Below are 17649 nucleotides of genomic sequence, written 5' to 3'. Positions count from 1 at the left end.
ATTTCCATGAGAGGTAGTCGTAACTGACTAATTTCTCATGATTTTTGAATAGTTCACTTAGCACTCATTGCATCGGGTGATGCTCACAGGGGTGAAGAAGTGGGATTGAAACTAGTGAAATGTGGAGAACGAATCACATAGCATCAATCATCACTTCCGGGGCTTGCACCCGGTAACCAGGACTTCCCAGGAGGTCACCCATCCCAGAACTCCTCTGGCTCAAGCGCGCTTAACTGTGGAGTTTTTCCCCACAATCAAGCCCACTTAGCTTGCTACCCCATTTGCAAAACCTTAGCAAGTATTGTGCCTCATGAACCATTCAAGTAGAGATCCCTTGACTCTTTTTGAATTTAAGTATGGGGGATTTACACAGTGCATTATATTAGATATCATTTTTGGGATTCAACTGCGTTAAGTAAGTCATTCAAACGTATGACCATTTCCATGAGAGGTAGTCGTAACTGACTAATTTCTCATGATTTTTGAATAGTTCACTTAGCACTCATTGCATCGGGTGATGCTCACAGGGGTGAAGAAGTGGGATTGAAACTAGTGAAATGTGGAGAACGAATCACATAGCATCAATCATCACTTCCGGGGCTTGCACCCGGTAACCAGGACTTCCCAGGAGGTCACCCATCCCAGAACTCCTCTGGCTCAAGCGCGCTTAACTGTGGAGTTTTTCCCCACAATCAAGCCCACTTAGCTTGCTACCCCATTTGCAAAACCTTAGCAAGTATTGTGCCTCATGAACCATTCAAGTAGAGATCCCTTGACTCTTTTTGAATTTAAGTATGGGGGATTTACGCAGTGCATTATATTAGATATCATTTTTGGGATTCAACTGCGTTAAGTAAGTCATTCAAACGTATGACCATTTCCATGAGAGGTAGTCGTAACTGACTAATTTCTCATGATTTTTGAATAGTTCACTTAGCACTCATTGCATCGGGTGATGCTCACAGGGGTGAAGAAGTGGGATTGAAACTAGTGAAATGTGGAGAACGAATCACATAGCATCAATCATCACTTCCGGGGCTTGCACCCGGTAACCAGGACTTCCCAGGAGGTCACCCATCCCAGAACTCCTCTGGCTCAAGCGCGCTTAACTGTGGAGTTTTTCCCCACAATCAAGCCCACTTAGCTTGCTACCCCATTTGCAAAACCTTAGCAAGTATTGTGCCTCATGAACCATTCAAGTAGAGATCCCTTGACTCTTTTTGAATTTAAGTATGGGGGATTTACGCAGTGCATTATATTAGATATCATTTTTGGGATTCAACTGCGTTAAGTAAGTCATTCAAACGTATGACCATTTCCATGAGAGGTAGTCGTAACTGACTAATTTCTCTTGATTTTTGAATAGTTCACTTAGCACTCATTGCATCGGGTGATGCTCACAGGGGTGAAGAAGTGGGATTGAAACTAGTGAAATGTGGAGAACGAATCACATAGCATCAATCATCACTTCCGGGGCTTGCACCCAGTAACCAGGACTTCCCAGGAGGTCACCCATCCCAGAACTCCTCTGGCTCAAGCGCGCTTAACTGTGGAGTTTTTCCCCACAATCAAGCCCACTTAGCTTGCTACCCCATTTGCAAAACCTTAGCAAGTATTGTGCCTCATGAACCATTCAAGTAGAGATCCCTTGACTCTTTGTGAATTTAAGTATGGGGGATTTACGCAGTGCATTATATTAGATATCATTTTTGGGATTCAACTGCGTTAAGTAAGTCATTCAAACGTATGACCATTTCCATGAGAGGTAGTCGTAACTGACTAATTTCTCATGATTTTTGAATAGTTCACTTAGCACTCATTGCATCGGGTGATGCTCACAGGGGTGAAGAAGTGGGATTGAAACTAGTGAAATGTGGAGAACGAATCACATAGCATCAATCATCACTTCCGGGGCTTGCACCCGGTAACCAGGACTTCCCAGGAGGTCACCCATCCCAGAACTCCTCTGGCTCAAGCGCGCTTAACTGTGGAGTTTTTCCCCACAATCAAGCCCACTTAGCTTGCTACCCCATTTGCAAAACCTTAGCAAGTATTGTGCCTCATGAACCATTCAAGTAGAGATCCCTTGACTCTTTTTGAATTTAAGTATGGGGGATTTACGCAGTGCATTATATTAGATATCATTTTTGGGATTCAACTGCGTTAAGTAAGTCATTCAAACGTATGACCATTTCCATGAGAGGTAGTCGTAACTGACTAATTTCTCATGATTTTTGAATAGTTCACTTAGCACTCATTGCATCGGGTGATGCTCACAGGGGTGAAGAAGTGGGATTGAAACTAGTGAAATGTGGAGAACGAATCACATAGCATCAATCATCACTTCCGGGGCTTGCACCCGGTAACCAGGACTTCCCAGGAGGTCACCCATCCCAGAACTCCTCTGGCTCAAGCGCGCTTAACTGTGGAGTTTTTCCCCACAATCAAGCCCACTTAGCTTGCTACCCCATTTGCAAAACCTTAGCAAGTATTGTGCCTCATGAACCATTCAAGTAGAGATCCCTTGACTCTTTTTGAATTTAAGTATGGGGGATTTACGCAGTGCATTATATTAGATATCATTTTTGGGATTCAACTGCGTTAAGTAAGTCATTCAAACGTATGACCATTTCCATGAGAGGTAGTCGTAACTGACTAATTTCTCATGATTTTTGAATAGTTCACTTAGCACTCATTGCATCGGGTGATGCTCACAGGGGTGAAGAAGTGGGATTGAAACTAGTGAAATGTGGAGAACGAATCACATAGCATCAATCATCACTTCCGGGGCTTGCACCCGGTAACCAGGACTTCCCAGGAGGTCACCCATCCCAGAACTCCTCTGGCTCAAGCGCGCTTAACTGTGGAGTTTATATTATTTATTGTTGACTGATTCCGGTGAACCCGAATGTTATGAAGAAGCAATGCAGGTTGAAAGCAGGAAGAAGTGGGAGGTAGCCATGGAAGAAGAGATGGACTCCTTAATGCATAACCAGACTTGGGATTTAGTCAGGTTGCCTGTAGGAAAAACTACATTGAAGAATAAATGGGTTTACAGGCTGAAGGAAGAAGATGGAGGAAAACAGAGGTATAAAGCTAGACTTGTGGTGAAAGGGTTTGCACAGAAGAAAGGTATTGATTTTGATGAAATATTTTCTCCTGTTGTTAAAATGACTTCAATCAGAACTATTTTAATTCTTGTAGCAGCTGAAGATTTGCATCTTGAGCAGTTAGATGTAAAGACAACCTTTCTCCATGGGGATTTGGAGGAAGAGATATATATGCAACAGCCACAAGGATATGAGGTGAAAGGGAAGGAAAAACTTGTGTGCAGGTTGAAGAAGAGCTTGTATGGTTTAAAACAGGCTCCAAGGCAATGGTATCTAAAATTTGACAAGTTTATGTCTGAACAAGGTTATACTAGATGTCACTCTGATCATTGTGTTTATCTGAAAAAGCAAAATGATGGCAGCTATATTATATTGTTATTGTATGTAGATGACATGTTTGTTGCAGGATCTAACATGCAGGAAATAAATGTGCTCAAAAGAAAATTGGCAAATTCATTTGCAATGAAAGATTTGGGTGCTGCAAAACAAATCCTTGGTATGAGAATAACTAGAGACAGGAAAAATAGAAAATTAACATTGTCTCAGAATGAGTACATACAAAAGGTGTTGAAAAGATTTAACATGAAAAATGCAAAACCAGTTAGTACACCTTTTGCTAGCCATTTCAAACTTAGCAAAGAAATGTGCCCAAAGACCCAAGAAGACATGGATTATATGTCTAAAGTTCCATATGCATCAGCAGTTGGAAGTTTAATGTATGCAATGGTCTGCACAAGGCCTGATATTGCACATGCAGTGGGAGTTGTAAGCAGGTACATGAACAATCCAGGAAAGGAACATTGGATGGCAGTGAAATGGATTCTCAGATATTTGAGAGGTACCACAAATCAGGCATTATGCTTTGGTGGTTCAAACATATCCCTACAAGGATATGTTGATGCAGATATGGCAGGTGACAGAGATAATAGGAGGAGCACTACAGGATATGTATTTACTGTCGGAGGAACAGCTGTCAGTTGGGTTTCAAAAATCCAAAGTGTTGTTGCACTTTCAACAACAGAAGCAGAGTATGTTGCTGCTACAGAGGCTAGTAAAGAAATGATTTGGTTACAAAGGTTTATGGGTGAATTGGGTAAGGAGCATGATATGGGCACGTTATACAGTGATAGTCAAAGTGCCATTCATCTTGCAAAGAACTCAACATTTCATTCCAGGACAAAACACATACAACTCAAGTACCATTTCATACGATCAGTGTTGGAAGATGGAGAGTTGAAGCTGGAAAAGATACACACTAGCCAGAACCCTGCAGATATGCTAACAAAAGTTGTAACCAGGGAGAAACTGAGAATATGCTTAGTTTCAGTTGGTCTTCAAGGATGACGATGAAGATGAGAAACAGCCAGGTCCAAAGAGGAGTCATTGTCCAGCAAATGGAGCAGCGGTGGAGTTGCTACAATCAGTCTCCAAGTGGGAGATTGTTGGGTGTGGAGCCTGATTATCTTCTATAGTACCGGCATATTGGACCCCAGTTCAAAATGGGGCGGCAACGCCGCCCGTAAAATAATCGCTGCCGTGGGGGGTCCAGGGGGGGCGGCAGTGACTTTTGGGAGCCCCCCCCCTGGCGGGGGGTTTCGGGGGCAGCGCCCCCGAAGCTAAAAACAGCTGTAAAATTGCCTTGTAAAAGTATAGTAATTTCTAGTCAATCTGGGCCGTTCATTAGGCGGATGATCTGACGGTAGAACTTATGTTTAGTTTAGGGTTTTTTGCCCTAGAAGGCAACCCCTCTCTTTATATGAGGGCATTGTATTTGAGGCTGTGAGATAGATGTGTATTCGGTGAGCGAGAAACAAAGAGGTGAGACTGTGAGAGAAAACAGAGGATATTACAGCGGTTTTGCTGTAGGTTGTATCTCTTCATTTTGCTGGATAATAGAAAGGAAGGACTGGCTGTTCGGGGTGGACGTAGCCCAAACTGGGTGAACCACGTATATCTGTGTCTCTCTTGTTTTGTGCGTTTTCTGTGTTTATATTTCTGCAATATTTTATGTGTTCCATTGCTCCGTAATATATAATTTTCTAACACGATAAAGTTTACGTAAACCAACAATATATTATCTTTAACTCTCGCTCATAACAAACAATTAAGATTATATTAAACACGGTATTGATAAGTTGTAACATCCTTAAAAAATAAAAGTTAAAAAGGATTGTCATGAAAAAAAAGTAATAAATTTTCGTCCAATATTTAAAAAACATTTTATTATAAAAAAGTTATTTTTTTTAATATGGTGATAAGTTAAATTATATTTGTGAGTGGTAGTTTGTAAAGAGTATTTAATAATGACTCTTTTTATTTATGGTTAATTTATAATAGATTTTCTAATTATGAAAAAAAAAAATGTTTTTCATTTCAAAAGCAAAAATATACTTGTGTTGTTATTATTATTTTGTGAAATTTTATTAAATTATTTAATTTCTTTAAATTAGAGTTTTATCTTTAATCTTTATCATCAGGGTTGAACTTGAGACTTAATAGAGATTAAATCTCACTTAAAATTATAGTTTAATTCCTTTAAAATTAGAGTTTCATTCTTAATCCCTATCATGAGGTTTGAAATTGAGACTTAATAGAGACTAAATCCCACTCAAACTAAATAATTTATGCCTCATCATAAATATCTATTTAATTTTTATTTTTGTGAATCAAAGCCATTCTATTAATCATAAAGATTTCTATAGTGCTTACATTTTCTCAAAGATATGTTGGCCTCACTCATATCAGATTTATTGGCCAAAAGATAGATCCCCAAACAGATAGGTAAATGCCTAAATATTCTAAGTAGTCTAAACTTAATAGAACAAACATACCAAAAGGTGTTCAAAATTAAGATATATCCAACAAACATTATGCACATGAGAAATTAACTAGAGCTCGGTGATCAAGACCAAATCCTAGAGATGGAAAGGGTTTGAAATCACATTGAATGTGTTTCTCCATGTGGGCTAGCCTTCCTTCAATATTCTCCATCTTTTCTTACAATCTCCCTTTTCCTCTCTAAATACTGGCCAAATAGTTTTGCATGTGCCATTAGTTGTGTTGTAGAGCATTCATGAAACTTATAATAACATTGCGATCCTCATGCTGATCCTCACCAAGTTGTTCCAACAAATGGGTAACTTCATTGAGTTGATTCTCCAAAGATTCCAAGGAAGGGGGATGAACAACGTTGCCTTTGTTTAAGGGGAATGAGGGTCAACTACCTCACCATGGACACGACCACTCAACCCATCCTCGCCCAGGTGGCTAATGTCCCCTATACCCCTCCTAGCCCACCCACAATGATGAGGCATAACTAATTCCCCAACAATCTTAAAGGTCCATGAAATGGATGAGGAATGGTTCATTCCTGAAGGAATAATGTATCTATGTTTACTTATGATTCATGTGTCGTATATTATATTTTCGCACAAAGTTGTTAACTGCCTAGATTAATGGTCAAGGATGTGAATTGGACATGAAAAATATATTGCAAGTGCTGTGAATATCTTTACAAGAATATGCTTATTTCTGTGTGCATTCTGGGCTTGAAATTTGGCTTAAGGTCTGTGTATGGTGAGATAAACATATCTCTATTAATTAAATAGATAAATAAACTAGGAATGAATTGGTTGTTTGGCCCTGATCTAAATCCTGCAAGCTTAGGAGGAATATTAAGGAAGGCCTGCATACACCATTGTATTTCCAACTCCACTATTAATTCCATATAAGTGTCTATAAATGCATTCCTTATTATTGAGCTCATTATTGAGCCATAAGCCATTGTTGTATTTATTATAAGAATGGTTCATGGTTCACTATGGTTGGAATGGTTAAATTCTGATGGATGTATGCTTGTTACCATGAGGATTGCATTACTTTCCTTTATGCAGGAAACCCACACATATATAATTATCTTGGTGATGTTGTAGGACTAAGTCATGCCATTATATTAGATATGATTGTTGAATGTCATCTGTGTTGGTTTCAGGTCTGTAGCAATGAATGTTTGATGACCAACTATGTGGCTCATGCCTGGAATTCTCATCCTTAAGAATGAAATGCTTGTAGGCTTGTATTATAGTCACTTATGTGCTTGTATTTATGGCTTATGTCTATAATCATACCACAAAGGAGGATTTCTTGTTTATTTGAGGAACGTTGAACTCCTTGAGGCCTATAAAAGTATGCATCGAGTATGGTCTGTTCCCTGTATGACTCGTTGGACGCAAGGGACTACAAAACTCTTATAGACTGGATGGATGAGTCCCTGGGTTGTGTTTAATAGCTCTGCCATCAAGGACTCAAAGATGGTAACCTTGCTGTAAGCTTAGGAGGGATATGACTAATGTTTGGTTCACATAACTTCAATAGTGATGGTTGAACCTTGTTGTAAGTCTAATCAATTGTAGAATCACCATGGCCAATCCATGGTTGATCCTTTTGCAAATGGCACAAAGTGTAGTGTGGGAGAAAGAATTTGCTACATTCTTAGCCTCGTAACCTTATCCATGACTTGGATGGACGTATTAGGCTCCACGAGGATCACTTGAAATCTAAGTCACTAGCCATATGACTACAATGCATAACCAAGCACGAGGCCAACTATGGAAGGCCAAGATTAAGTGGGGAAATCAACAACTGAGCAAGGAAAGATATATATATATATATATATATATATATATATATATATATATATATATATATGTAGATATAGATATAGATATATATATATTATTGCATAACATAAGGTTATGGAACTCAACCCATGAATGGGTCAACAACAAATAAACCACTGCTAGGTGGCGCCAACAAATTAACTATGGTAACCACGTGGTAAGGCTGATGATGTGGCACTCTCTAATTCACTAGAATTTCAAGGTCATATCTCTTGATCAGAAGGCCAGATTGAGGAAAATTTTTATATCCCGAGAATCGTTTTGATGAGATGAACACAACAATGATGTCTAATTAAGGTTTTAAGATAGTTGAAGAGATCAAAATTTTTAGAAATCCAAAAATCTCCTAGTCTACCATGATCCATTGTCGTGTGCTTTCGAATGCAGGTGACCGTGAGAGAGTATAAGGCTCTTAAGCTGCGCAAGGCAGATTTCAAGTTAGGATGCGGGCTATGGGCACTGTTGGTGAAAATTGCGCAGAGGTCACTGGGAGACTAAGATGGACAATCCAGATCAGCAGTGACTGTCTGCGGGAACTGGCTCGGTTAGAGGGAAGATCTGTGCAAGTTTTTCAGGGAGGTAGTGCAGGCAACAGAGGGGGATTGGCAGTAAAAACTGTGCAATATCTCTGGGGAGCTGGTAGCAGGCTGCAGGAGTGTTGCTGACAAAAACTACACAATTTTTATGGGGAGATGGTAGTGAGCTGCGAGAGTGCTGCTGGAAATAACTGCGCAATGCTGGGAGGTTGTCCTGCTGGACATCCTTACATAGTTTCTGAGCTGAGCAGGACAACTGGGGAACTCCTCATGAAAACTGCATAGTTTTTCGAGCGAGCAGTAGTTCGGCTGACTGGGTGACTGGATGGAAAAACTGCGCAATTTTTTGAGGGAGACAATGACGGACACAGCGTGTCTATCTGACATGTCTACATAGTTTCTTTAGTTAGCGGAGCGGGCATGCTTTGAAGCTTTTGCACAATTTTTTTGGGGAGTGAGACCTAGGATCACTACACGGTCAAACTCTCCAGTTGACCAGCTGGAGGCTCGGTTGATGTGCTTGCAGGCAACATAGATTGAAATGGTTTACTGGGAAACTTCTGCGCTGTTTTGGGTGATAGTCGATTGAGTCGATTCCAGTATTCTAAAGTTTAGAATGCCTAGGAGGAAACCTCAAGCTCTGCACAATTCTAGGCAACAATACATGATCACTGAGAGCTGAAACTGTGCAATGTAGCTCAGTGGATGTCTGGCTATTGGAGGATGGTCCAATTGACAAAGTTTCAACAAAATGACCAAGTGTGTGAATGAGTGACTTCGTACATGCATGACCTCGCGAAAACACACTCAACATGACTTGACGACAAGACACCTCGAACCATCAAGACAACATACACTCAGTGTGACTGACTGACGGTGTGAGAGACAAGTGCGACACTTGTGATAGATCGTTGAAAAACCGCAACGACGCTTGTGCGACAGTGCATACAACTTTGCATATGAGTGTGACAAATGTTTACATAGAGAATACAAATTGTACACACAAAGAGGGAATTTGTGTATGGCAAGAACATGAATGAAAGCATGACATTGCAATTAACATGCCGAAGACGACAGTTGGTCAAATAAGTGAAAATGAAGCAAGACATGTAGAAGAAACACACAAATGTATTTTCGTATTTGCACACATGCATGTCACTGAGGACAGGATGATATGACAATGACGAGCAGTTCTGAAAACTCAATTAAGAGGTGTACTTTGAAAGGTGTTCTTTACTTACCATACTTACCCTCAAGATGATCATGCATCTGACGGAGTTTTCATGTGGTCCTGATCTTTTCCATTACTTGGTTCCTTGGACCTTCTCCTCAACTCCTTGGAAGTGATTTCATCATGTCACCTTTTCTTGTAGTCACTGAGAGATAGATCTGCGCAATTTTAGCGAACAATGACTGTTGCCATAATGAGGTCCTAAGAGGCCCATCTGCGCAGTTTCTGCATGCAAGACAGACAGGGCATCTTGGACAACACTGCGCAATTTTGAGGCACAGGACACTGCTGCGGGATGGGGGTCCTGGGAGGACACCGCTGTGCAATTTCTGAGTGCAATGTAGTTGGAATGCTCTCTGCATTTCTGGAGAGCAGTGCTGGCTGCCTGACTGCTCTACGCATTTTTGGAGAGAAGTGTTCGCTGGGTTCTCTGCGGGCTGCGGGGTTTCAACAGGCAATGGAGGTTAGTGTCTCTATGCACTCGAGGTTGCATCAGGCAAGGGAGGAAGCTTGATGGTTGCAGAAGCAAAGCGCACTGTTCCAGGAGGTTGGATGGGGCTAGGTTGCTCGATAAAATGACTAAGTCTGAGATTAGTGAAACATATGTAAACATTGGTAGGACTTGACTGTGATCGCACACGGACACTTAGTGACACAACGTAGACCATCCAGAATGCATGAGACATACTTTGCTCGATGCAACAACCTTTGTGACAAGAGTGCCTGAAGTGCGTGTAAAACATGCCTATGTGATGACAACCACTCATACACACACAATTCCCTTGAAGCAAGACAATATTCCCTTTGCATGAGAAACAACAACCCCTATGCCCGATGATGACACATGCTGCATGAAGATGAGAACGCAAACAACTTTTAGGATTAGGGAGGGGAGCTTGAAATCATCAGCTTACCAACAAGTGACCAAGGATGATTGATCACATGATCCAAGGTAGGCTCCGAAATTTGCTTGCTAGCCGAAATTTTGGAGGGTGATTGTTGGCGCTACAACACTTGGCGACACACTGGTAGAACTCCAACTCTCTGTATGGATCTTGTTTTGTGAAAAGTGAGTCTAACCCTTCCAGAAGTATTGTTCAATTCTTTGATCATCGTGGTTTCCACACTAACTTGGTTGAAAGATGTAGTCCCTACCATTCTCTTGATCAGTCAACACACATCCAAGCCAAGTCAACCCAGTTGTTTCGATTGGGGATGAGGGGTATATTGGTGCACAAGTAATATGACAATCAGAGTTTAAGTTTCATCTCTGGTGTTGCTCCACTACCAACAGGCCTAGACAGTACCCCGACAGAGTCACGCAGGAACACAAGCATCGCTCCACTACCAACGAGCCTAGTCAGTACCCCGGCGGAGTTACTTGCATCACCTCTCTGCGCAGGAATCCTTTCTCTTCTTTCACCTTATTCATTTTTTTTTTTTAGAATTTTTATATTTTCATTTTTCAAAGAACTGTGTGTAGGCACTTATTTATTTCAGAGGCAGAAGAGGGATCTTGACTTATTGAGAGAAGAAGAGGTTGTTCCTTCAGAAAATCATGTTATGTATCCTTTGACATAATTGTTAAGGTTTTCCCCTCACCTTACTCTACTTGAATGAGCTGACAGGGGTTAACCCAAAACAACCGACTAGAGTAGGTGGTGCTAGTTAGAGCGCAAACATTGTGTTTTCACCAAGACTCACTTTATACAGAACATATTTTCCATCAAGGCATCATCGACTGAAGACAACAAGCTCTTCATAAAGAGAGACGACAAAAAATAACCAAGTGTTGATAGTTGTACAAGTCCTCTTAGATTTTCCCATCTTGTCTCAAGAGCCAAACACGGTTTCACGAGAGGCTAACCTACAAGTACAAGCAAGCAAAGAAAGAAAAAAAAGAAAAAAAGCAGAAGTAAAGCGAAATAAAAACAAGTAAGCAAAGCAAGAAAGCAAGAAAACCAAACTAAGTGAGTAAGCAAACAAACATGAAAACTAGAAAGAAAAGAAAATCAAAGCAAGAAGAAAAGACTACTCCTACTCCTATGCTAAACAATGCATGGGCCTACTCACGTGAAGTAATATTTCCAATACAACCACTGGCGCATTGGCTGACCCATGTTGGTGAAGGCATGGTTAACAAGAAAGATATGCATGTAAACCAACGAACAAGAAAGATAGATCAACGAAGACCAACACGCTCTGAGTTCTAAAACATCCACAGAATAGAAAAGAGTGAATGCACAAAACAAACATTTTGCAAACGTACCATGGTGTTGCGACGCACTGCGTGCAGACAGTAAACATACACACTCTTTGGACTGTGACATATGAGCGAACATGAGAAAGACCAACAACTTATGCTTTGCAAGCGCGCTCGTTGTGTAAGATTCCTCCAAAGCTTGAGCGATGGGATCATGTGATTCGAGTGGAGGAAGAAAAATCTGGGTGTTTGGTTGATCTTCAATGCGAAGAAGAGAGTGATGAGGAGCCTTGGGTGTTTAAATTTTTTTTAGATCGAAAGTGGAACCAACCTCAGGACAATGAGGGCCTGACATAACCATCAGCCCAGGCTGAAGTGCCTCGACAACTTGCAGGGTTTCCACTCTTTCAATAGGTAGATCATCGGAGACCAGTGGCTTAGAGAGATTAACAACGAGTGAATCAACATCGTGATCAAATGAAGAAGTACAAATATCATGACAACCACGATCAGAAAATTCGGGATGTTCATCGACATCCTCATGATTTGATGAATCATGCAGAGGGGTAGATGAGAAGAAAGGATGTTCACCCTCTGTGTTTTCAGAAATGATAGATGATAGATGGGACAAATTTTCAGAGGAAGATGTGTCCTCTTCGCAATGTAATGACATACTGACATTCGGTGTGTCCTGTGAACGATCGGAAGTAGAAACATCTGGAAATGAGTTTTCACAGGGAGAATCAAAAGTGGCAGAATCATAAGGGATGTCAGGATAGAGTGGATGATGCACGGATGGAAGGGAGTCATCCTTCACAATGTGTTCTTCTTTAGATTCCCGCACACACTCATCATGAATAATAGTGCAGGTTGGCTCCAAAACACCAACTCCGTCAACAACTTGATTCTCGTTCATAAAAAGTGTGGAGTTCGGAATGGAAGAACACAAGACAATACAATACGGAGGACCATCAGAACGCGAGGATGGAGGTTGAGGTAACAAGTCCACATGACAACCAGCAGGATTGCAAGCCAAATATGCATAGATATCCAGAGCAAGTGGGGTAGGAGGATGTGACAGTTCAACAGATGTGCACGCACCTTCTCCCACCTTGCATTGCAAAGCTAGCACTGTTTCGTGAGAAGAGGATAGACAATCACTTGTGACAACAACCTTTCCCGTCTTAGATTTAGCAGCTCTAACACCGAGGTATGCTGGGAGGGGTTTGAATGATTTTAAGAATTGCGAATTTTTAGAAAAGTAAAGAAGATACTCAATTCTTCCATCAAGAAATTCCCAATCAATCTCATCTTTAGGAAATCAGTGTGCAAGATTACAAAAGCGTGTGTGAAATTTCTCAACGGATTCATCAAGTGCTTTCCATATTCAAAATTTCTTTATTGAGTGTTTTATGATCAAAATGATTGAAAGCACAGTCTATCTCTGTGACCAGATGAGGGAGAGAGTGAATAGATTTTTTGGGCAACATGGCACACCAATGTAGCGGGTGCCCTCGAAGTGTGCATGCGAACAACGCACAGGTCATGTAATCTTCAAAGATTTCATTCCTTTCACAGGAGCCTACAATGCCAACCGTGTGTCTAACCAAGGCTACTTGGCCTCCACCATCGTATGTTTTATGTGACAAGTTATTCCAGAGCTCTTCCGAGATTTCAAAGTCATTTCCATAAGACATACACTCCGGAAGAGAAATTTTGTGTTTAGTCATGATAAGTATGTGGAGATTCAAAATAGATTGTGAGGACTTAGCTTGTCATCTGGCCCTCCTTCTAGTGCTAGAAATGTTGACGGTACTGGACCCACCAAAATTCAAGGGATCTCCCTGGTATGAAGTCCCAACTAGACCTCACACCATTTGGTGTAGGAGTCCCAACCGGTATGATGGCCCAGTTGCCATTATCTTAAAGATATGCCTTGGCTCTTGCTTATTAGCACCTAAGAGTGGTTTTCTTTGTCTTTGAACAACGAGATTCGCATGCCTCGCGAGTTCTTATTGCTGCTTGTGTCAAATTTCTTTCACTAAAGAGGGAGAGGGTGGAAGTGAGTTTCAAGTTGAAAGGGTACAGTCCAAACTTTGCTAGAGAACAGGACATGCACAACTTCCGGCGGAGTAGCCCACACGACTGCGACAATCACAAACATAAGGTGAGAAGATAGCACGTACAACACCCAACGGAATAGTTCACATGAGTGCGACGGACATTATTACAAGTTTACAAGAATGAATCTGTCGAGTGTTTGTAGGATAGCCCACATGGGCAAGAAAACGTTAACAACTGATACAACACATTTCCAATAACATATGTACTAAAACAACTAAAATATTTCAACTGTCTTAATACAGGTTAAAGCAACATGCATTACAAGCTTCCAAAGAATAGTCTTACAAACAAATACAACACATGTGTGAAAACATCCTGGCCTATTAACAGGCTTCTGAATTAAGCGAAAGTTCCAAGACACATTCGTACACCATTACATCACTAACCCCAATAGTGGGGTGTTGGAGCCACGACTCGCTCTTCAAAGAAAAGATTATAGACTCTCAAGGCTATGTGGGAGGAGCCAAGGTGAAAAGTCTATTGCATGTACAAATGAAGGGTATTTATAGCCAAGGGTAAAATTGGTCCTTGTGACTGTTCGACTTCCCTCATGAATGTTTGACTTACATGACTCTTTAGATTTACATGTGGGTCTCTTGGACTTCCATGTTACATTACATTGATTACAATAGCGTGGCCCACAGTAGTGATGTGGCTGATATGACTCATGACATGACTCGACACGACAAAGATGGTGTGTTCATGCTGGTGGTGGTGTACATTTCAAGCTGCAGTGTTTCTAGGTGATGGATGTCCTCTTGGTGTATCATAACTTCACCTCCGCATGGCAAGGTGTGTGGAGTGTTCGATGGTCTTGGTGTTCGCTTGATGTTGTATCTACATGTCGCTCCTTCGCTTGTACTTTGGCATGTTTCATGTGTTCTTCCATTCACGAAGAAATATCCTTGCATGAATTCCTCGTTCGTTCATTCGCAAAACAATCCCCTCGCATGCATTCCTCGTTCGTCCATTCGTGAAACAATCTCCTCGCATGCATTCCTCATTCTTCTGTTCGTGAGCAAATCTCCTCGCATGATCTCGTTATTCATCCCATTCATCGTTGCATCATGTCTCATCCATGTACCTGTATCTGCAATCACTCATGACGAGACGATCTACCATGATGAATTGTCGTTCGATTTTAGATGCAGGTGATTGGGAGAGAGGAAAAGGATATGAAGCTGTGCAAGGTAGATTTCAAGCCGATATGTGGGCTTCGAGCATTGCTGCTGAAAATTGGGAAGAGGTCACTGGGAGACTAAGATGGACGATCCAGATTAGTAATGATTGTTCGCGGGATCTGGCTTGACTAGAGGGCAGATCTGCATAATTTTTTCAGGGAGGCAAGGCAGGCAGTAGAGGGGGATTGGCAAAAAAAACTACGTAGTTTCTCTGGGGAATTGGCAGCGGGCTGCAGGAGTGTTGCTGACAAAAACTGCACAATTTTTCTAGGGGGCTGGCAATAGGCTGCAGGAGCGCTGCTGGAAAAAAACTGTGAAATGCTGGGAGGTTGGATTGTTGGATATCCTTGCATAATTTCTGAGCTAAGCGAGATGTTGGGAATTTGGGGAACTGCTCATCAAAATTGCGTAGTTTTCTGGGCTAGTAGCGGGCCAGTTGACTGGGTGACTGACTAGAAAAACTGTGCAATTTTTTGAGGGAGGCAGTGACGGACACAGGGTGTTTATCCGACATGTCTATGTAGTTTCTTCAGTCAATAAAGCGGGCATGATTTGCAGCTTTTGCACAATTTTTTGGGGGAGTGAGGCCCGGGGTCACTGCTCGTTCAAACTCTCCAGTTGACCAGCTGGAGGCTTGGTTGATGTGCTTGCAAGCAACACATATTGAAATGGCTTGTTGGGAAACTTCTGCACTATTCTGGGTGACATTCGGTTGAGTCGATTCCAGGATTCTGCAGTGCAGACTGTTTGGGAGGAAGCCTCGAGCTCTGTGTAATTCTAGGAAATAGTACATGATCACTGAGGGCTGAAACTGCGTAATGCAGCTCAGCAGATGTCCAACTGTTGGAGGATGGTTCGATTGATAGAGTTTCAACAAAATTACCAAGTGTATGAATGAGTGACTTCGTACATGCATGACATTGCGAACACACACTCAACATGACTTGACGACAAGACACCTCGAACCATCAAGACAACATACACTCATTGTGACTGATCAGCGATGTGAGCGACAAGCGCGACACTTGTGATAGATCGTTGAACGATGACGATGACGCTTGTGCAACAGTGCATACAACTTCGTGTGTGAGTGCGAAATATGTTTACATTGAGAATACAACTTGTACACACGAAGAGGGACTTTGTGGATGGCCAGAACATGGCTGCAAGCATGACATTGCAATCAACATGCCGATGACAATAATTGGTCAAACAAGTGAAAATGAATTAAGGAATGTAGAAGAAACATGTAAATGTATTTTCGTATTTGCACACATGCATGTTACTGAGGACAGGATGATATGACAATGAAAAGTAGTCCTGCAAACTCAATTAAGAGGTGTACCTTGAAAGGTATTCTTCACTTAACATACTTACCCTCAAGATGATCATGCATCCGACGGAGTTTGCATGCGGTCCTGATCTTTTCCATTACTTGGTTCCTTGGTCCTTCTCCTCAACTCCTTGGAAGCGATTTCAACATGTCACCTTTTCTTGTAGTCACTGAGAGATAGATCTGCGCAATTTCAACAGACAGTGAATGCTGCCATAATGAGGCCCTAGGAGGCCCATCTGTGCAGTTTCTGCACGCAAGACACACAGGGCATCTTGGACAACTCTGCGTATTTTTGAGGCACAAGACACTGCTGTGGGATGGGGGTCCTGGGAGGACACTTATGCGCAATTTCTCAATGCAGTGCAGCTAGACTTCTCTGCGCATTTCTGGAGAGCAATGTTGGATGCTTGACTGCTCTGCGCATTTCTGGAGAGCAATGTTGGATGCTTGACTGCTCTGCGCATTTCTGGAGAGCAATGTTGGATGCCTGACTTATCTACACATTTTTGGAGAGCAGTGCTGGCTTGGGTCTCTGCGGGCTGCGGGTTTTAGAAGGAAATGGAGGTCGGTGTCTCTGTGCACTGCAAGGTTTCATCAAGCAAGGGAGGAAGCTTGATGGTTGCAGAAGCAAAGCGCACAATTCCAGGAAGATGGATGGGGCTAGGTTTCTTGGGAAAATGGCTAAGTGTGAGATTAATGAAACATATGTAAACATTGGTAGGACTTGACTGTGATCGCACACAGACACTTAGTGACACAACGTAGACCATCCAGAATGCATAAGACATACTTTGCTTGATGCAACAACCTTCGTGACAAGAGTGCGTGAAGTGAGTGTGAAACATGTCTATGTGATGACAACCACTCATACGCACACAATTCCCTTGAAGCAAGACAACATTCCCTTTGCATGACAAACAACAACCCCTATCCTCGATGATGACACATGCTTCATGAAGATGAGAACGCAGACAACTTTTAAGATCAAGGAGGGGAGCTTGAAATCATCAACTTACCAAAAAGTGACCAAGGATGATCAATCATAGGATCCAAGGTAGGCTCCAAAATTTGAATGTGAGCCAAAATTTTGGAGGGTGGTTGTAGCCGCTACAACAAGATCCCATTTCCATAATGACACCTTGGATCTTGGGTCAGCATAGTAACCTCCTCCTCTTAATCTGTGTTATGGTAAGGATTAGGAGAAGGGATGTTACAATTATCAAAACAAATAATAATATTATCATAACGA

General features: G+C 41.7%; 1 pseudogene; it reads right to left on the bottom strand.

Annotated features, from left to right (window-relative positions):
- Window positions 1-17649, bottom strand: part of LOC149241090 (uncharacterized) — a 36777-nt pseudogene that overhangs the window by 17572 nt on the left and 1556 nt on the right.

This window comes from Pinus tabuliformis, chromosome 8 (genome assembly GCF_031772625.1).
Source record: "Pinus tabuliformis cultivar Carrire ecotype Pingquan chromosome 8, CPIR1, whole genome shotgun sequence".
NCBI lineage: Eukaryota > Viridiplantae > Streptophyta > Pinopsida > Pinales > Pinaceae > Pinus > Pinus tabuliformis.
Note: the sequence above shows the minus strand (reverse complement) of the source record. Positions and strands in the feature narration are given on the sequence as shown.